General features: G+C 37.2%; 1 protein-coding gene across 7 annotated transcripts in view; it reads left to right on the top strand.

Moving 5' to 3' along the window:
* Window positions 1–1,632: 1,632 nt before the first annotated feature.
* The window catches only part of LOC126753357 (semaphorin-1A), a 505,489-nt gene continuing 484,723 nt past the window's right edge, over window positions 1,633–22,398 (top strand). For 6 of the 7 annotated variants that reach the window (XR_007666127.1, XR_007666126.1, XR_007666125.1 and 3 more), the window contains exons 1-2: window positions 4,709–4,830; window positions 11,154–12,832. The gene's annotated coding sequence lies outside the window, so the exon portion shown is untranslated. Of the gene's footprint in view, window positions 2,225–4,708; window positions 4,831–11,153; window positions 12,833–22,398 lie in introns of those variants that run through there. The other variant, XR_007666123.1, reaches the window with a different exon arrangement.

Here is a 22,398-nt window from a genome sequence, read left to right as displayed (position 1 = left end):
GTTTAGTACGAGAGAAGAGATAAGAATAACCGACGCGTCGGTTAGTAAGTGTAGGTATACTCAAAGGATTTTAACATCTCTCTCTATTCGTCTAGAAAAGATCTTTCAAGCGGAAGTACTAGACATAGATAAGGCATGTGAAGTTCTGTTCACTTACAGAGTGAGGGAGGGAGAGGTAGTTTACAGAAAGCAATTATATGCGCGGATAACCAGGGTGGTTTTCCTGGTCTTATCAATGACAAAGATTAATTTCAGCAATTGCAGGAAGGCTTTAGGTTCACTGGGTAGATAAAGTCACTTCCACATAATTTGGGTTCTCGGTCGGAAGAATATTTTCGGAAACAAAAAAGCAAAGAAGTTAGGAGTCTTTCTAGACGAATCCGAGGCCGAGTCAATACCATGCTCACTAAGAACGATCAAAAGAAAGCTATATACACAATTTGAATAAAAGTAAGATAACGTATCTACAAACAAGAGAAAAAATTCTCTACTATCTTTGCGAAAGCTGTTTCACAAACTGGACGTGGAACACTTTGAATACATCACGCACACGCATCCATTACGCCAATAAAGGTGTGATGACTTGAAATGTCATAAGGGAAATACATAAGTAGCTGTAGGAAGGAAACAAGGAAAAAATTTTCTACTTTCTCTGTGTATGTATGTCCAGCTGTATTTCAAGCCCAAAGTGTTCTATCTTGGATTCCACTACGCCATTAAAGGTTTGATGGTTTGAATGGCATTAGGGATATAAGTAGTTCCATTAAGAGCACCACATGATTTGAACGAAACGATGAAATGAGATAGCAAGGTCATAAGGCTTTACGATAATGCACCAAAAGCGACTATCTAGCACAATTTTGTATATTTTATCTGTCAAATCGGTGTTGTGGATTGTGAATATTAAGGAATCAGTGTATTTCCCAAAAAAAGCTAACTGAATACTTTGACATTACAGAGCAGCAAAGCCATGAATCAATAAATCAAGTAAAAGAATTTGCTAGAAAAATAAAAACATATTTTTACATATTATTTTACTGTTTATAACTCTTTTTCTTTCAAATTGGTAACCGTCATGATTTGCTTTGTTGAAATATGCACAAAGAAAATAAACTTTGCATACTTTTAGGCGCTTGAGATTCGAGGCATTTTGATAGCAGTAGACATCTGTATGTGCAATACACATACATATGTATGTATACAATACATATTACCATATATATATATATGTATATCCTTCCATATACTTATATTACAATCAGATTTAACTTGTGTTCAATATAGACATTATTAGTGATTATATAATGAATTATTAAAAAAATATACTCAAGGTCTCCTATACACACGCACAATATTTTTGAAAAAATATTTACTCATTTATTTTTTCTAAAAATATTTTGCTAAACTATTTCCTTTAATTTTTAATAAAGTATACCCATAAATCACCCATAAAAGATACGAGTATAACTATAAACCAACAGCAACCGAATTCAACGCCGTTGATTTTCACCCCGTTATCAGCTGCACACTCTACACTGCAACTATGAGTGCAGTAACACACACCAAGAACAGTTGAGCGAGAGAGCGCAAAAGCGAAGTAATAAGTTCATTGTCCGGTGGTGCGGTCGCGTTTATATTTGTGTCGTTTTAGCTAAATAAAAGTGTGTGAAAATTAAATGTTTTGTATGAAATCTATCAATTAAAGTGTGCTGCACGCGTGTTGTATGAAAAATAAATGTTTGCCGGTGTTTTACGCTAGAAATTTGTGGTGTTTGAAAACAAAATTTTCACATTTGCTTTTTTTCCGATTTCGCTTGCCTGTTTCATGGAAGCACCGCTGCTGTGTTTGTCTGCATTTTACACAACAACACTGCTGCCACTTCCAATAGGTGGAATGTCTGCATTCTCCCACTCGCCCCATTCGTAAACAAGCCGAGAGTGTAGTGTGTGTGTACGGTCGGCGGTGTTAGAAGTAGCAAAATAATAATAAAGCGGTGAAGTGTAAAGCACAAATTATGCCAGATTTTATGTGGTGAGTGCGGCAATGTTAATGAAATGAGCAAATTTCATGTTTGTGTTAATATTAAGTGAGAAATTCTTGTGACAAACGGTGTCGGTGCACAGTTTATAAACAAATCAAATGTAGTCATAAAAACCTGCAATAACCATTGTTGACAGCCGCAGCCGATAATAGCGACCAGTGCTGCCCTTTTGGAGTTGTCAAGTAAGTTATTTATGTAGATTAAGAGCCTGCCACTTTGTAGTTAAATAAAAACGGAAATGAAAATATTAGAATAGACAAATATTAGTTGGATTAAAAATATTACGTGAAATATTTAGATTAAATAATATATATTTTTTTAATAATAATAATATTAATAATAATAAAAGCATTTACTAATTAGTAATAAATTTGATAATATTAGTATCTATATTTGTCAAAACTTTTTAAGTAAAATGAATGACAAATAGGTTCTGCTAAATTGACAAAATTAAGCTGAAGTTATTTCTGGTATAACCCCGGATTGCCAAATTATTTTAAATTTTGTAAAAAGCTAATTATCATAATTTGCTTAGAAACACGTTAAACAGAGAATTTGCGAAAAATTTAAATAATGCTTAGCAAGATTCTCGAGGAAAACGTAAAACATATTATTTGCGGAAAGTTGAAGTAATATACTATTAGCAAAACACTCGAGAACTTCTTGAAGCAGTGAACTCATACCCAAATAAAACATTTTTAAAAACATCAATCAAAGAAGCTTTAATCAGAACATGAAAGTAAAGGAGTCTTATCTAATTCTTTCTGGCAGATTCGAAGACTAAATGTTGAACTCTTTTCAAACATTTTTCAATATAAAGCTTTGTCAACGCCTTTAAAGGCCGTTTTCTCTGGGTTTTGTTAGCAGTTCTGGTTAAAAAAACCGGGTATTTACCGAAAGAAGTGGCCTTGATTAAGCTAATTAGAACTAAACTGACAGGTGGCTCCTATCCAGACATAGAGAAAACGGCCCTAAGTATTATTTATATTTTGATCCCTTTATATGAGGAGAGCATAAAATATTTTTTACACACGAACTTTGGTATCACCTGTAATTTTACTTTAGCGTCAAAGTATAGTCAAAACTTTTAATCAATTTGATTTTTTTTCGAATGCGAGTTCTGATATGCTGGAGACAAAATGAGATAGGAAAATGATAGAAATAAAAAATACGTATAGTTTATATATCTCCAAATCAGAAAAATTTTTGCACCGCCAGACACGGTTTTGCGGAGGTTGTAGCGTTGTTGTAGCGGCATAAAACATTCCTAATGTAATTTGCCTATTTGACAATCCTTGGCCGAAAAGCCAGGTCCGTTCCTTTAACGTTGAACCGACTGTTTATGGTTCTCCTGGAGTTCGGCTACGGTAACAAATGAATACAAAATTTTTCAAAATGAACCGCAGATTATTAAAATACATTAGATTTTGTAAATGCGCATTATTAAATACTAATAGAGAAGCCACTAAAAACACGTTTTTTCTGACTTGCAAAGGATGTATCTGGTTTGGAAAGGTGTTAACACCTATTGTAATGAGTTAAAAAAAATATTTTTTTATATTAGTAATTTTCCCGGAGGATTTGGTATTTCTTTTTGAGGATTCGCTGCGGATGTAGTCTCCCAAAATTTTGGATTATTTTGTGCCGTAGAGAATCCATAGCCGTCACATCATTAGTTAAATGAGGTATAACTCTCCGAGGTATATTAGTAATTTTTTCTGAAGTTTCTTTGTTTTTTGGACCGTACAGAATGCATAGCCGTCACACCATAAATTAAATGAGGTATTAGTAATTCTTTCGGAGGTATATTAGTAAATATGTTGAAAGTTTTAGTATTTCTTTTCGAGGATTCACTGTGGTTTTTGTCTTTCTAAATGTTTGTAGTTTTTAAGCTGTGAAGATTCGATAGCTGTTACAAATTAGTTCATACGTTTTCGCTTATAAATTTACTATAAAAATATTTATAGTTATTATATTGATATTTTTCATTTTTTTCTGTTAATTTGAATCTTGTTAACTTTTATTTATTTTTTTAGTTTTTTATTTATTTATTTATTTTTGCATTTCTTATAAAAATTGTTTTTTTTTTATTTTTTATTAAAAATATGGGAAAAGTTTTGGGAACCTGGCAGCTTTACTATAATGGCAGCACTGTTTCCACCTTTTTGGTTCTCTAACGGTGTGGCAAGTTAGAGAAAAATAAATTAAACAGCAAAAATTATAAATTTCTTTTAATAATAATATTAATTTAAGTTTTGTTTTTGTTTTTGTTGAAATAAAATAGTTTTCTATTCTACCAACTCCATTGCCTAGCTTTATAAATTATATCTAGTGCCGTAAATTATAATTCTTGGTGTGCTTTTCTGCGCTCGTTAACCCGCTCACTGCTAAGCTACATAATTTGTATACATACTCTCATGTATTATCTTCATGCGCTTGTTACGCTCTTTCAATTTCTCTCTCACACTCTTTCTCTCTTACGCTCTCTGAGTAACTCGCTCCCACTGCAGTTGTGGTGTTCCGATTGGAAGAACGTTCCACTCTGCTGCGCATGCATGTTAAATTTCGTAGTATTCGAGAGCGAGCGCCGGCAACACTGAACGGGCGCCGCTGGCTGCACACTAAGTGACAGCGACTTTGTTTCTGTTTTGCCGTCTTTTGGGGAGGTGGTGCCGCGCGCGTTCGGAACACGCATTGAGAAGCAAAAAATAAGAAAAAAAGTGAATCAAATAAATATTCAATGAAAATTGTGTTTGTGAATGAAAAAATATAATGCAAATACATTGCAGTAAGTGATCGCTGTGTATAAAGTGAAATAGTTTACATGCAAAACTATATGCAAATCATAAGTAGCAGTGGCAAAGCACTCAACGGCTTTGCACTAAACAATTTAAATGCAGCATTTAATGCAGTGCGTATGTTGCTTGTGGGGCGTGCGACGTGGGGCGGTGGCGTGCTAGTGCTAATAAAATGTGTATTATTTTTAACAACGCGCTGACAAGCTCAGCAGCGCTCCGTAGCAAAGTGGTAAACAAATGATTGAAATAAATTGTGCAAATTGAATAATTAAATCACAAGCGTGTGGCAGCGGCACAAGCGACCTTTATGAACCGCTAATTGTGGCAAATATGATTGTGCGAATTTGTGAAATACAGACAAAATGCGTGAGTGCAAAATAGAAAAATCGAAAAATGCGAAGAAATTTTGCTTAAATGAGTGAATTTAGTAATTTTGTGTGTTGCAAAGCCGCCCATCACCGTGCTACGCGTTTAACGGCGCATGAAAGTTGTCAATGCGTACTTGAAAATCACTTAGCGCTCACCTGCTGCCAATCAGCAAACACTAGCGCAGTCTAATTGGTGAAATAATTAAGAATATTTGCACTTTTCACTTGCAACGCGCTTGTTACGAGGCGCAATTGTCGCACTCCAACAGGAATAACGGCAGTAAAAGCAGCAGCCGCGGCAGGCACTAACAAGCCGTGTATTGTTGTATGTGTTGTGAAAATTTTCCCATTGATTTTTCATTTCGTCTCCTGCACACGGTGTGAGGGATACGCTTTGCGTTGCGACTGCTCCCAACTACATACAAACATACATACATACATATGTACATCGTGCATATATAGAGTGGTGGTCTCCTTGTTTTCTACTCCGGTTCCTGTCAGCGCACAGGGATGATAATTTGGATTTACGCCTTAGCGCCGTGTGTTTGTGCTTGTGTGTGTGGTTGCAGAGGAAAATGCCCAAAATGAAATGGTGTACAAAATAAATATACCAATAATATGTATATAAAGGTTTACTTTAGTCCCTGTAGCTGTATAGGGTTGCGGCGAATTTTGAGTGCTTGGGAATCCCAAAAGTCGATGTAGTGCCATAAAAGCGTTATTTTTAGCAGTAATCACGGTTTTTATAGTTATTTACTAGGGCACCGGTATTTTTGAAAGCCAACAGTACATTCTATACTAGTACGATTTATACAAAACAGTGTCCTTAGAGCAGATATCGTGCTTATAAGAGCCCTTAGCCTTTATAAACTGAACCCACGAGCTTTGAGAACGTTTTTGGAGTCTAAAAAAATATTTGCCTTGTTAGTTTAGGCCACAAATCTACTAGTTGAAATATTCTAATAATTTTTTTAAACAAAAAAAATCCAGAAAAACACAAAACCAACGCACAAATTAAACAATATTTGCTATTTTGTGCCAATATCTACTACTTTTTTGCGTGTTATTGTATAAAAAAAAATTTCAGAAAATTGTTCTAACAATTTTTTGAAACAAAAAAATCCATTAAATAACAAAATCAACGCCTAAAATAAACAATATTGCGATTTAATGCCAAAATCTACTAGTATTTTTATAAAAAAAAAATTTGGAAAAATTTTCAAACCAAAAAATTCGACAAAAGCACAAAACCATCGCTCAAAATACACAACACTCTACTTTTCAAAAACAAAAACACTCAACTTTTCATCAAAAAAGCAAAAAAAAATATCGCAAAGCTTCAAATATATGCCCAACAATCTCCCATTTGATTATACCCACATTACTGAGCGCATTTTTCGGGTGCGGGTACTGTCGGCTACAATCGTTGGTGTCCCGAAACGAGTCTGCGATAATAAAACCAAATAGCGGCAACGGCAACGAACCGTGCATACTTCTGCATACATAGACTTAAATATATATAATATATGTATGCCCATATATGCAGATATATTTCCATATGTATTGCAGTGTCCTCGTCCTTACCATACAGTACAGTGCGATAAGTATGTCGATAAAACGTATTTACATACATACATATGTATGTATATGCATAAGTAGACATACGTATATATGTACATATGTGCTTGCAGTTGTCGTTGCTGTAGCTGTAGCTGCATATTTCGTTTTCTGATTCGCGTCCTTATCGCTGCTTTGTCGGCTGTGTGTGTTTACATAAATGTTGAAACTGAAAATCTAAAAGCACACACATACAGCAGCCTCTTTAAATAAACACGCACACACCTGCATAAATATAAACATACATATGTGTAGCTGTGTAAGTGCCTAAAAGTATCTGTCAAAAATATCCTTGCTATTCGCAGAGCAACGACGGCATTTGCTGCTATTTTCATCAACATTGCGCTCAGCGCCTGCATTTGGCGCTCGTTGCTGGCCGCATGCTCTCACTCTCTCTCTACTTCTCGTTTAGTATGGCGAAACACTGAGCACTGCACATTTACAGTGTTCTGCTGTTCCGTTGTTTCGCTGCTTTTTTGCGTTCCCCATTTGTGTTATCGCTACTTCGCCTTACTGCTTTATCCTTGTGCAGTCGTTCATTTGCCTCATTACATTCCTGTTTTCATGCCTTTATTATTGCTTTTATACTTTTAATGTTCCTACATTTTCCGAGCAATTTGCCCTACACTCGACCGTTTCGTTTGTCCTTGTTATTTTTTTGAAGTCACAATTTTGGGGTTTTGGCGATAGGCGTGTGATTTGGCGACGGAATTCAAAGAATAGGGACTAGGTTAGGTTATCTCAGGGCGTAGACTTGTTTATCGCGCTAAAGGTAGCGATGGACCTTTGGACAGTAGTTCTTTATACTTTTCTAAAACTTTCCAGACTTCAAGTAACAAATATTTTGTGTATCTTTATATAGTCAGTTTTCTCCTCAAGCACTTCAGCTTTTCATATATGCATTGAATATCTGTCGATTTGAAACCTTAGGAATGTTAAAAATTTTACGTCGCTCTTAACCGACTGGAAGAAAATGTGAGAAACTCGTTCACAATATCTTTACAACTAAGTTTGGATTCGTCTAGAGATCGTCGAAACAGTTCTAAAGTAGTAACTAAGATAAAGCACTCATTACAATTAAACTCGGATTAGAGTATAATCTCTTTGTTATTTCAGATACCGTTATCGAGAGCTATATTTTTGTGTTTTCGTTCTTTTACGTTTCACTAACAATTTCGTAAAACGTTAAGTTGTAGAAGACAATCATATTTAATGCGTTCAGAAGTTATTTTTAAATCCAAGTTGAAGGATTTATCTAAAGATCTAGTGATCTATTTGCCCTCAGTAAGGCTAGCCCCTTTCTAGTTGTGGGGGTGTTAACAGGCCTTATTGGCGTCCATGCTGTAAGGCTGGGAATCGTACCAGACGCTATCTGCAGAAGGTATGGAAGAGACGAGGGGGAAACAACTAAATATTTCCTTCTTGAGGGATTTGGGAGGAGCGCAACCCTTCAGACCTCCCACTGTAGTGGCGGGAATGGAAATTAAACGCCTGTGCAAATTTTTATCGGCTACTAACCATTTTGTTAATTCATATGTAAGTTCGAACACAGGACTTTTTCTTTTCTATGGTTTCACAAAGAACTACATATAGCAGTCTACGTGCGATCTCTCTAGATCAGCCATCTAAACTAACTTAACCTAATTTGAATGATTTATAGATAGTTATGCTTTTTGGTAGCTTTCTGGAATGCAAGTATATTACTTTGACGACGTAGTACTCACTTATTCGAGACCTAAATACTCAAATAGCGAAACTTTGGAGTCTTACTACTTAGTATTTTCGAGCGCTCTATTGTAAACTATGCTTTCCAGCTTTTCACAATGACATGTCTGGATAAGTCCATTTCAGGCATAGAAAAACCTGAAAATCTTTGTTTTTTTAATATTTTCGTCTTATTTCCAAATTGAGAAGGGTTGCGCAGTTCTGGTCGATTGTGAATTACAGCACATTTTTTGTGGTTTATCTTGATACTTCCTGATCAGATATTGGAAAGTTTTTATATTGATAGCGACACTTTGTATTAATTTCTTTTGAGGAAACCTAAAAGGTATTTTCCGTTCTTTTAAAAGACCTTTACATATAATCTTAAACATATGCCAGCTTTCTTAGGTTCCAAATATCCAACTTTTTGGTTTAGTTCGAGAGAAATATAAACATTAAATCTTCTAGTCTTGACGAGGGGTAGAAACCATCGGTGCTTTTGTTTTATTTGAAGTGTTTTAGGTTCTGAAGATCTCAATTTGTAGTTTAGTTTGGGGGAAAGAATTCTTCGAAATTTGACAGGCTTTAGAATCTTATGTTTTTTTTTTATTTTCACGAGCCTTAGAAGCCTGCGAGATTTTCATATCGTTTTTGTAGGTTTTGTACATCTCTTTTGTAATTTTAGATTGGGAGATAAATAAATATGAGTTCATCTACTTTTGGCGAGCCTTAGGAACCTACTGTTTTTATTAAGTTAAGTGTTTTAGGTTCTGAAGATAACAATTTCCAGCTTAGACCAGGAGAAAAATTACTAAGTATCCTTCTAAGTTTGACGGACTTTGGAATATCCTGCTTTTCATTTCTTCTAATTTGTATGAGCTTTAGAAACCTACTGTTTTTTATTTTTACTTTTTCGCTTCCGGCTTTGACGCAATCTGGTATCGTATAAGCTATCTTAAATGTATTCGAAGCGACTTTTTGTTATTGGCAAATTACTTTTCAATAAAAATTAATTAAAAAATTATTCTGAAGATTATTTTGAGCAGAAAACTGAAAAAGTTTGAAGTAAAAAACTCTTCTACTTCAATATTTTTTTATACTCATCAAATAACTTACCTTCAGTTACCCAACACTGTTTCGCCCTTATCGCTTGCGCTCTGCCACTTGCGCGCTCTCACTCTCACCGCCTGAGTGTTTATCCTTTTATTGTGTGGTTTGCCTTTGTGCATGACATTTCGTACTGCATTTGTGTGCGTGCAATTTCGTTTCGCTGCATTTCGTTTCCACAACATTTCGCCCGCAGAATGCCAATTCGAATGAACGAACCAGTCGAGTTTCGTACTTCCAGTGAAACAATCAGCTATGCAGCCAAGACGCTGCGTGTCGTAGCCTAACGCGTACAGATATCCTTTTTTCGGGGCTTGTATACAAACAGACAGACATACTTGCCAAAGTAAATGTGAATTTTAAATGTTAAAGGCTTTCGCAATTTTTTTGTTTTGGTGAAATTATTGAATGTGTGATTTTTTTGAAATCTGTGTGAGCTTTAGTGAATTATATGAGGTTTGGTGCAAAATATTTTTTGTGATGTTTTTTGTTTTTTTTTTTTAACAAGAAAATGTGAAAGAAAATGTTTTGTATGAAAATTTGTTTGAAAATAACAATTTTTTGAAAATAAAATTTTGCTGAAAAAAGTTTTAGTGAATTGTTTGAGAAGATTTTTAAGGCAAGCAGAGATATTATAGTGAAGACACGCTATAGAAAGGAAAGGCAAATATTTTTTGTGCTGTTTTTTTGAAACAAAAAATGTGTTTTTTTTGAAATAAAGTGTATTTTTTGTAATGAAAATATTTTTGAAAATAAAAATTTGCTGCAAAAGTTAGCATATTTATAGGCGCTAGCGCGTTTAAGTTGTGTTATCTGCAAAAATTCCTGCGTTTCTGTATGTTAATGCCTGATTTTGTTGCAAAAAAGTTTAAATACGGTAAAATAGTGATCTACGCTTTGTTAAAAACTGTAATTTACAGTTATATATATTAGTTTTTTGTGCTTATTTGCCACTTTAATCAACGTTGTCGTGCTGCTGCTGGCCCGCATATCCTTTGTGCTCGCTGCTTTTAGTTTTTTTGCATTATTTTTGCTGTGTATTCGCTTTTGTGCTGTGCGCGCCTATCAGTCAGCATGTTTATGTGTGCACAGCGTAAGCGGCAAGCGGCTAAAAAATCGATAAAATTCGTAAATTTGATAGGAAAAAGTGCCGTAATAAATCTGTAAAGACAAAAAGTGCGTTAGCATAAAGCAAGTAGCGATAAATAATAAACAAAAAAGTGTACAAAAAAAGTATATTTTTGTGAAAAATGTGTAGCATCTGCGAAATGTCGCACTTGTCGCCTGTTATGAATGTGAAAACTGCGTGCTGGCAGTGTTAAGAGTTGCGCGTGTGGCACGTACAAGCAAGACGCCGCCTCACAAGCAACATTTTTGCCATTTGCTCGTGGAGAGCTAACTAATTAGAGTGCTATAAACATGTAGTTTTTGTTGTTGTAAAAACGTATTTTTGTTTTTGTGAAAACAGCTAGATTAATGTTTTTATATAAATTATGAAAAACTGTTTTTTCTTGCAGCTGTAACTGTTTGTGATTAATTTTGTGTTTTGGAAAAAAATAATTTTTGTGCAACACAGTGTGAAAAGTGCAGAAAAAATATGGAAACAGTTATAAAGCATTATTAGTAACGAAAAATAACGAAAGGTGCATGAAAAAAAATTGAAAAATTTCAAAAAAAATTAAAAATAAAAATTAAAAAAAAAAAAAAATTGAAAATAAAAATTAAAAAAGAAATTAAAAATAAAAAATTAACTTGCAACACACTCGCATACTATTTGCCATAAATCGCCGCCGACAATGTGTTGCCTTTAGTGTCGTGTGGCGCAGTGCTGAAGTGTCATCCTTCCGGCTGGTGCAACATTCAACTACACACCTAAAATACATGTGTCGCGTGTATGCTAAAGCTTACAACAATAACAACAAAGCATAAATATAAAATCGCAAAGGATAATAAAGGATAACTGCTGAATTCCGCTCCAAAGCGGTGCTGTTAGTTTTGCATTCAGTTTGTTTCTGTTACTCCGACACACACACACACACACACACACAGCAATTGTTGTTGTTGTTGTTGCTGCAGTGTTATTATCATTGTTTCGGTTCGTGCAACGCTCCCTATAATCGTTTGTTCGTTCGTTCGTGCGCCCGTTTTTCGACGTCTACTTTTTTTTACAACAACACAGAGACAACCGTTATTTATATACATACAAACGTTTTCGCCGGTCGCTCGTCCTCTACTGTTTTGCATCCGCAATATTTTGTATTTCCTCGCCTACGTCGTGCATCCTTCAGCCGTGTTGCAAGCAGCCAGCGCCAGTAGCTCAAGTGTGTGTTGAAAGCTTTTTGTCGTGGCAAGCGCCTCATGCTATGCAATAACGGTACAACGGTAAAAGCAGTCGCATAATAATAGTTGCTTGTTGGTGGAAATTTGTTACCGTTATATACAAACGAATGTATTTGTGGGCAACTGAAGCAAGCTGAGAGGAGTAGCAGGCGCTGTGTTGATTTTTTCGCTTGCTGAATACCGTTACACACACGAAAAGCAGGCAAAGCCATGCAGGCATAGTTAAAGGCAGCCAGCAGACAGCCGGACCCGTATAGATAGACAGGCAGACAGACAGTCAGTCGGTCGGTCGCTGTGTACGACACTCCAACACACACATACATACATACCCGAAAAAAAATTTCGACGGCGCTTGTTCCGTGAAAAAAGCTGCGCATGAAGCACAACACCCCAACAACACCGCTACCACTACTACAACAACTACACCGTAAGAGAGATAGTCTAAATTTTGGTCATATTCCAAAATACGTTTTTAAGTACTTGCAACATATTGCTTGTAAAATTACTAAGGTCGCATACGCGTCAGCAGCAGCTGTTTGTAGTAGCACCGCGAGTGCTTGGTGTATTTGGTTGCTCGCCAATCGGCAGCCAGACGAGGAGTTGGCGGAGGAGACGCACACTTACCACGTGCTAGAAACTACCGCCGGTTATTACTTTAGCCGCTGTTCGTACGCGACGCAATGGTCGGCATGCGGACGTCTGCGACGCCGTGTATCAGCTATTGAAATTCCGCTCAGCGCTCAAGACTGGCAACTTTTATTTTCCGTTTCGGTTTTGCGACACACAACATTCGCTACTTTTTAGTGCAGCAAGTGAAGACAAAATCGGAAACAAACAAAAGCGAAGAAACAGCAAGGTGAGTCTGACTTCCTTAAGTGATTTTATTGTGGTTATTTATATACATTAGGGTGGTACTTAAAGATGGGAAGTAATATTTTTATTAAATTTTTTTACCTCAGTCCGCTAATCCGATCTTAATATGGACGTACTATATACACTTCCATTGTCTAATATTGACTTCAGTTTCTAAGCGTCAGATCTTGATTCTCTCCATACGGGATGAAGACCTCTCTCTGAAGTCTTCTGCTGCAGGTTTGTGTCATGCTATTGTGCTTGCCGTGACTCCACACGATCTGAGCACGAACGAAAATATTCTGGAAGAAGATTTCGAACTGATGTCTTCTGCTGAAGAATTGTGTTATGATGTGGTTCCTGTCCCGACTCCAAACGATCTGAGTTCGAACGATTAATATTGGAGATCTAAGACAGGACATAGAGTAATCAAACGAAATCGAACGAAATTTTTCATGGTTCTCTTTGACAGGTTTCCATAGACTAAACAAAATTCGGACTGTTGTCGTCTGATGTCGGTTTAGATCGGACTTTACGTTCTGCCCCTGCTTCAAACGCTCTGAGCTAGAATGAAAATTTTCAAGGTCGCCTTAAGACAGGCCTCCATAGACTAAACTAAATTCGCACTGATGTCTTCTGCTGCCAGTTTAGATCGGACATTAAGTTCTGCCATCGCCGACGCCGCTCTAAGTTCGAACGAAGCTTTTCAAGGTCGTCCTTAGATATACTCCATAGAGTAATCTAGATTTGCACCCTCGTCTATTACGCCTTAATGGACCTCAATCGGCATAGAAACTTGCCTTTGATGATCCTCAGCTGAAGTTTTCAGTCGTGCCGAAGCTCGCACTACAAATGACGTAAGTTCGTTCAACAGTATTCGAGGACGTACTTAAGCAGGCGTTCCTTATGTGAGTCTCCACTGAAGTTTGTGAGTCTTCATAGAGAAATTTTTAGGTTTGAAGTTGGGCTGAGGTTCATGTGAGTCTCCACTGAAGTTTGTGAGTCTCCATAGAAAAATTTTTAGGTTTGAAGTCGTGCTGAGGATCGTACTATGTCTTCAAACGACTTAAGCTCGGTAAAAAATTTTCGAGAAGTGCTTAAGCAAGCAATAAGAAGCCATGAAACCATGAAAATATTTCAAGGTTTCAAAGACAAACTGAAGTGGGCAATATTTCAATTTGTGAGTCTCCAGTGGATTTGGTGAACCTTTAAACGTAAACTGAACCTCGAGCACTTTTGGACACCTCTCTGTAATCAACAATCGCGTCCAAATTAAGTAAATCACATTCCTGAGTCTCGTATGCTCGTTGGTGTGATTGGAAACTGGTAGAAGATAATTAACTTTGATAATTCAAGTCCCACCCTTACGTGCTGCGAACCTCTGCGTTGCCTTCGTGCTTACTTTTTAAGCAAATCCACATGAATTCAGTGCTTTTGCGCATTGAACTCATCATGGCGACTTCAGTGCTTTGCTACGTTTTAATTTCTTCCTCCACTATCCGCATTGCCTCTGCCTTCTTTATGCAGTGTTGGCATGCGGATTTGTAAAAAAGCGTATCGTCGCCGAAAATAAGGCACGTCTTTCCGTTTCGCAGCAATGCGATTAATGGCTTTGTGGCTTTGCTATACAATTCACTTTGTTAATACTCGCAGGACATCGTGATTCGCTGTATTTCTTTTTCTGTGTTTATGTGTGTGTTGCATACAATTTACTTTGACTATATGCGGTAAGGTAGATTTCCCCCCCCAAAAAAATATATATATAAGGAAGCCTGTATTGCAATGCTTTGTGTAGTTCGGGTTTAATTTTGTTTTTGCTTTAATTCATGAAAAGATTTGGTTGCATATTCAAACAGAAATTGCGTTTTAGTGTAAACTATGAAATTTTATTTGGCTTTAAGCTTTATTAAAACCGAAAAGCTTGTAAAGTTACTGATTATCGGGTTGGATGAAAATGGAGTCGAAATCAAAAAAAGTCATCACTGTCTTAAGTGATTTTCCAACTTCTTTTCCTTCCTTTGAACAAGGGCAAGTAAAAGAGTAATGAGCGTTGCTGAAGTTAAGTTTCGGGTTATTTCGTTGTCGACTTTAACAAAGTGTTGTAAACCAATGCTATTGACTAAGTTCTCATCATCATCATTTGGCTCTACAGCTCTTTGTGAGCTTTGGCCTACTGAGCGTTGTGACTTCATGTTACTCTGTCTGCTTTCGTTGTTATTGTAGCGGCAAAATTCTGTCAAGTTGACCGTCCTTGATCGGATAGAAAATTCGGGTCCGTTCCAGTTACGTAGACCCGACTGTCGTGGAAACGGTCTTACGGTGTCTGTCTTGTTTTTCAGTTATAGTTTCTTCAGATCTCTATTTACTCCATCCATCCAACTTGAATTTGACCTCCTTCTTGCTTTGCTGTTGAATGCTTTCCCATTCATTACTTTTCTTTGAGCTCTTGAATCAACTATTCTTGTCACATGATATAACCAACTTGTCACATGATATAACCAACTTATTGGTTACGTTTTAATAAATCGCTCCAGGTTTTCGCCTTGAATTAGCTTCGAAAGTCCGAAATTTTTTTGTGATTTTTTTGTGCTCGTTGTCAAAGTTTCATCTACATAGTACAAAACTGATCGGTGACTAAGTTCTGGTGTTAAAAAAAGACATGTCATACATTACCAAAATCTGGCCTTGTCAAACTCCGCATTTTTCTCTTGTTTTTTGGGACCAAAACTAAAGCGGTACACAAAAATTATCTGTAATTATTTATTTTAGCATTCGTTGAGCTGATAATACTAGATGAACCATATGATCTATTACAAAAAATCCAATTTTTCCATATTTTACTGTAGTTCATGCTTCAACTTGAGTGAGCGCTAAGGATATGGCTTTAAATTGCTACTATTAAACAATTTTAAAAATTGGTCTTTGTATATCTTTGAATAAAAAAATTCAGAAATGACGGCCGCTTTAGTGAAAGATTGTCTCTCTCTCTCTCTTATATCACTCTGCCACTTTAGCAGATGCAACGCACTTCTACAAGCGCTTATTATAAAGCCGCCTTCGATTCGTCACTTTCTATCCGCTTTGTTTTTCGAAAACAACAAAAATTATATACCGCACAAGTTATTAGGATATATTATTGAAAGAATATAATAATTAAATCTTATCTTCATTCGATAAAGCCACTTTATTTGATTTGTACTAGCCGTTTGTTCAATACGCCACTCCTCAAGCGACTAGTCGAATGCGATAAGCTCTGCGATAGCTCGAACAGTCGGTTGGTGGCTTCTGCATTTGAAATCTGACTGCGGTATAATACAAAAAAAAAAAACGCAAAATGTTTTCCCAAAATTTTTTCTAACTGTTGGAAATACCGATTTACTAACTGTACATTTACTTAATAAATTTGCTCAACTACACTTTTGAGCTCATTTTATTTTGAGGTTAAAGCACTTCGTAAAGATTCCCACCCAACTTTTACAAAAAAAAAACACACACACATACACAAAAATGCTATAAAATAATTTTCCAAACTCTTAACTCAAAAAGTCTCAAAAAAGATTATGAAAAAAAAATCCAGAAACAGCAGACTCTCAACAATTCAGTAACACACTCTGTACAACTAACTCTTCTGTGCCTAAATTATGCTGTCCAAAATCAATTACTTACAAATTCTGTTTAGATCTCAACTCACTGATAAACCGCACTTAAATTGATATTAGAAAATGCTATAACTACCCACAGAAAGGCTTGAGTTACACAAACACGCTGTCTGTCTACAAGATTTACGGAGGAAAAAAGCCCACACAATAAATAATTGAATCGAACTACCACACAAATAACATAAAACTTCTAAAGGTAACAATTTCCACTGGCTGTGATTACTCAAACAACGCTTTAAGAAAGCAAAAAAAAAAAATGAAAACATAAAAATAAAAAATTCAAAAAGAAAATTCGAAAAATTCAAAACAAGACGAGACGAGACGGCAGAGATTTGGTTGAGCAACGAATTGAGTTTGAATAGATGAATTGTTTTGAATGGAATGGCAAAGTTACGCTGATACTGAAGCTAATAACAACAACACAAACAACGAGGCCACACAGCCAGGCTCCACACATATACTAAAACACATGCATACTTATGCATATGTACTGTATGTATGCGCTAGAAAGCAGCGCAGAGAAAAAATTCAAGAAGAACGAAACTGAAAGACCGAAAAATCAATCAGAGATTACTTGAATGTTTTTGTTTGGTGCGCATGTGTGTGTGTGTGTTTGTGGTTCCCTGTGTATTTGTTTGTGTCTGCCGTTGAGCACGTCATTGTGAATTTGGTGCAGTCGGCCGCACACACAGCAAATGCTTGACGCTCAAGTGCGGCTGCTACTGATTGTATCAAGGCGAAGAAGTCAAGTCAACTCTCCGGCTGATTTTGCCAAATGCAGGCAGAGTAGATTTTTGGAAAGAAATTTTGTTAGTATTGTTGGAACTTTTGTAGTTAGTTGTTGTGTAGTAAATTTGTTGTTGTAGTTGTTGTCATTGTTGTTGTTGCTGTCATTGTTGTTGTTGTTGCCATTGTTGTTGTTGTTACTAATGTTGTTGTTGTTGTTGTTTCTAATGTTTTTGTTGTTACTATTGTTGTTGTTTTCACTATTGTTGTTGTTTCTAATGAAGTTGTTGTTGTTACTATTGTTGTTGTTGTTTCTAATGTTGTTGTTGTTACTAATGTTGTTGTTGTTACTATTGTTGTTGTTGTTGCTATTATACTAGTTGTAGTCGTTTGTGTTGTTGTCATTTGAATGTGTTGTTACGAGTATAGGAGCTGCGGTAGTTTGTGTTGTTGTTGCAATTTGTTGTTGTAATGTAGTTGATGTTATTGCTGTTGTAGTTGCTGTTTTGGCAAGCAAAATTTTTCTTGTGGCTGTTTTCTTAATGTTGTTGTTGTTATTGTTGTTATAAACGCAGTATGTTGTTGTTGCTGCCTTTTTGTTGTTGTTTGTTTTTGCCATTTCTTGCTCCTTTTCAACAGCTTCATTTGCGTACATTTTTGTTATTTTTCGTTGGGTTTTTGTCAAAAAGATGTGCTCAAACTTGCCTGATCATGCATACACATGCAGTCACATGCACGTTCATATCTGAACGTGTAGTTTTATTTTTATGTATTTTAAAAACTTCTCTCTGGTGTCCACCGCCTATAAATCCCTAAGAATTCGCTTAATCTCAGCTGACATGGCTTCCACATATGTATGTACACATACAAAATATATTGAGTGACACATAAGCCTCTACGCTAGCTTACATAACTAAATATTACATTTATTTCTTTAGCTTGCGAAAAGAATCTCACACTCAATTGCTTATCAGCAATTAGCTGCGACTTGGAGAGGAAGCAACAAAACACAGAAACGAGCATCCGCGAACACGCTGGTCATTGCCCATTTAATTGGCTGGGTGTGTGTCCATATGCTTATATACATATGTATGTACATATGTGTGTGCGTCTTAGGCATAAGATGGAATTGATGGCCATCACTTAACGCTGCCGTCACTACTTGTGTACATACATACATACTTATGTATACGAGTAGGTAAGCGTGGAAGATTTCAGTTACAACCTACCAACAGCAATACTATCAATTTACCTAGCTCTCTACGTATTCGCTATGTGTATTTACTAGGTACTCTGCTTCTTTCTCGGTATAGCATCGCCACTTTGTGTTGTTGAGTGGGTAAATTAACTGACAAAGGAAAAAGTGAATGAGCAGTAAACCGCAAATGAAAGCTGATTTACGAAAAAATACTCACTGCTACTCTAGATGAATATTCACAGTGTTTGTGCTATGTTGTGAAAGGCTATGTTATGCTGTGCGGTGCTATGTTAGGTTATACTCTGTACTATGTACTTACATACGTTTTAGGCGAAATGCTATGTTGTGGTATGGTATGTTATACCATGCTATGTGATGCTTCTCTATGTTGGTGATTTATGTTATACCATACCATATTATGTTATGCTGTGTCATGCTATGCTATTTAACATTGTGTATTTTCTTTAGTTCAAAGCAATGACAACATTGGCGAGACAAAGTACTACATACATATGTATACATACATATGTATATCGCGTCATATAATTACTGTGCGTTGCCTAGTCAACGCGTCAGCCGACAGACGACCGGCAAAGTCGAACATTTCTTGGCCATATCAGATGTCAGTGACAGTGTTGACTTAGGCAGACACCAGCAGGGTAGGCGGCTTTAGCGGCGGCATTTTGTAAACAAAGTAGAAATATCAACGTGCCTAAAGTGGCTGCAGTTGGCATTAGCTGCGCACAACTAAACAAATTCTGTTGATGCGTGCGCGAGTTTTCAAATACAGTGGTGGGCATGGAAATGTGAACGGTGGATAATATATAGTAGTAAAATACAAATATAGTAGTGAAGATTTTTGAATAATTTGATAGAAGCAGAAAGTTTCAATAATCCTTTTAATGTCTTTTAACTTTACCCGAAATGGCTTGGAGAATGCCTGATGTTTCCTTCTGTATCCACTCTCTTTCTCTCTGCAATATTTTAAAATTATAATTTTGTGTAGCTATTGTTGCAGTTCTTGTAACTGAAATACTTTTCAAATATTTTTTCAGTACGTTACTCATTGGAAAAGGAAAGCGTTACCAGATGAAGTTCAGGTTCTAGGTCCATAAGGAGTAGTCATCCTTTAGGACGCCTGCGCTTAAAGCGAGTTCCAATAGACTCTGTGTCCTCATTATCGATACCTCTTCCAGTGCATCACACCATACATTTCCTGCAGTCTTCACGATTTATCAGCTCTATCCTGCTAGCGTGAGTCGCCAACAGACAGTGACCATTATTCCCATCATGTTCCTACAATCTCTTCTACCGAGTGGTAATAGGAATCTTGTGTACTTCCGATCTAGCGTTTTGCACATGACTTTTTTTCATCATCATGCTTTTGTCGAGACCATCGTATAGACATTGCATGGGTTTCCCAAGACTGATCTCGTTTTTCGATGTTTGCCGTACACCATTCTTGGCAATCTCGTCCATTATTTCATTGCCTTCGATGCCTTTGTGGCCTGACACCTAGTAGAAGTGAAGTTGCTTATTTCTAATACTTTCCACTGCTGCCCTACTTACCAAGACACTTCCGGCCGATAGGCGATACGAAGTTAATGCCTTGATTGCTGCTGTTTACGAAGATGTTGAGTTGATGTTGCAATTCCATAGCTGGCAGGTGCATTAGATGCCAGCTCCGCGGCTTTTGCAATAGCAAAGACGTCAGCTTAAAATATACTGCAGTGGTCCCGGCAACTTAAAAGGCTTATGCTTGCTTTATGTGTAACTCTGTACAGTATATTCCTGCACCAACTCCATCGCTTATTTTTGAGCCATCAGTATAGATGTTTAGATGGTTGCGCATAGCTAACATACCATTACTCCAGCCATCTTCTTCTATGTTTACTTATAACCTTCTTTCCCAGAACTGGGGTCATGGAGTCGGTGTTTGTCCAACCGCCATTACCCACCGTGCTATGTCTGAAGGTTCTATTTGTTAATTCTCCTGCAGCCAGTAGCCGTATTTGAAGCGCAGTTTTCAGCGAAGAAGTCTATAGGTGCCAAGTTTAGTACCAGTTCAAGAGCCGCCGTTGGAGCTGCTCTCCTGTTATGCAAAGCGCAACGAGCCTCTGAACCCTTTCTAACCAATAATTTAGCTTCAAAGATTTTTCTTCAGATGACAGAAATGATTTTCGTATGAAAACAATAAACCAACTTCTAGATTTTTGAGCGAGTGCATAGTTCATGAAATTGCCTGACTTTGAAACAGTTTGCTTTAAAGTTGTGATTGATGGAAGTACAGATCTAATAGTTCTTATTCCCTGAATATAGCGTAAATTTGTCACGAAGTTAGTAACATGCAGGAGGATACGTCGGAGATCCTATTTAGTATATATCAGCATGATGAGCTGAATCGTTTTAGCCATGTCCGTCTGTCTTTTAATACGAAAAGAAGACCCCTACTCATTTGTCGGAACCGCCGATATCGGACCACTGTCTCATATATATATATAGTTGTCATACAAACTGTTTCTATTCGGTCCTTCTAGGTGGAATATCTTTAAGTTTTTTTCTAATTGAAGAATCCTACACTAAACGTTTTGTAATGATTTGGTGTTGAGCAGTTTAGTCAAAGAGACCGAAACCCATACCGTCGTCTTCCTTGGACTCCCACTCCCCCTTTTTGAGTTCTTCCTTCTTTTCTTCGAAACGTGCGCAGTCCATTACTGATCAAATTGTGGGCAACTTTGCGCACCCCTCGCGGTTTCTTGTCACAGTCGGCGGTTCTTTCGTCCCTCTCCTTCTGCTTACCACTCATGCATATCTATGGCCCTTGCCACAGATCTACAATAATATAAATGCCACACAGCAAAGCCATTCATTCAAAAATGGGGAAGCACGTAGGGGGTGCTAACGAGCCTCCTAAACCATTGTTGAGATTATATTTCAAATGTTTAAGCTGCCTAAATAAACTAGACAGACGAAATAGAGACGCATAAGACGACGACGACGACGACGACGGCGAGAATAACGACAACCTACGTAGTATGTGGTTGGCCGACAAAATCATTGACGAGGAAACAGCCAGCGGCAGCTAAAGAAGACGGTCAAAGCTGGAAGGTTTGCAAGAAATTTAAGCATCGGAAGAAAGCATAAAAAAGCATGTCGTAAAAACAGTAACAACGGGAAGAGCAGGTACTTAGCATGTATGACTATACGCGATTGTTGGCAGGGCCTACGCCTATATGTGGCTGTCTGGCCACGGCATAGTGGCTCAACTCAAGTGGTGCTACGCGGCTTTAGCTACAAATGCGCTTATCGACTCGAACAAAGAGCCGAAAACGCACGCTGTCAGTATGTGGGTATATATATACATATGTGTGTGTGTGTGACGTCAGAGCCAATCTCCAATTTCCCGTAGCGCAAGCCAATGCCATCATACATATGTATGTACATACATTGCCGCATTGTCAACCGAAACCGTTGTATTCTCACACTGCAGCGCCGCTGCGTCAAGCACCGCAGGCAACGCGGCTGGCAGCGGGGGGCCTTTGTGCACGCTTACAATACAGCATAGCACTTTGTTTGGTCGCCGTGCTTCGTGACGCTCGGCTTGGAATTGTAAATTTTATGTGCGCCAAGCTCAGCAGCACTGCCCCTGTGGAGCTGCCAGAGATAGACAATTTGAATATTTTTCTGTTTCTGTTTCTATTTTTCACGATTTTTTTTTGTATCGGTTTTTCACTACATGTTCGTCAGTTGTAGTTTCGTTGCTGGTTGCTGTTGTTGCTGCTTAGTTTTTGTTGTTGTTGCTTAGCATTTGTTGTTGTTGCTGCTTCATATTTGTTTTTGTTGCTTATCCTTTTTTTCTGTTTTTTTAGAAAAATTTTTTCCTTTTTCGTCGTCCTCGCTCGTTTGTTGTCATATAGGTTTAGTGGGTTTTGTGTTGCAAGGCCCACAGCAAAAAAGGGTTCAAATACGCTGTCGGTCTGCCGTTGC

The sequence above is a fragment of the Bactrocera neohumeralis genome, chromosome 3 (genome assembly GCF_024586455.1).
Source record: "Bactrocera neohumeralis isolate Rockhampton chromosome 3, APGP_CSIRO_Bneo_wtdbg2-racon-allhic-juicebox.fasta_v2, whole genome shotgun sequence".
Taxonomy (NCBI): domain Eukaryota; kingdom Metazoa; phylum Arthropoda; class Insecta; order Diptera; family Tephritidae; genus Bactrocera; species Bactrocera neohumeralis.
This window is presented reverse-complemented; position numbering and strand designations above follow the sequence as displayed.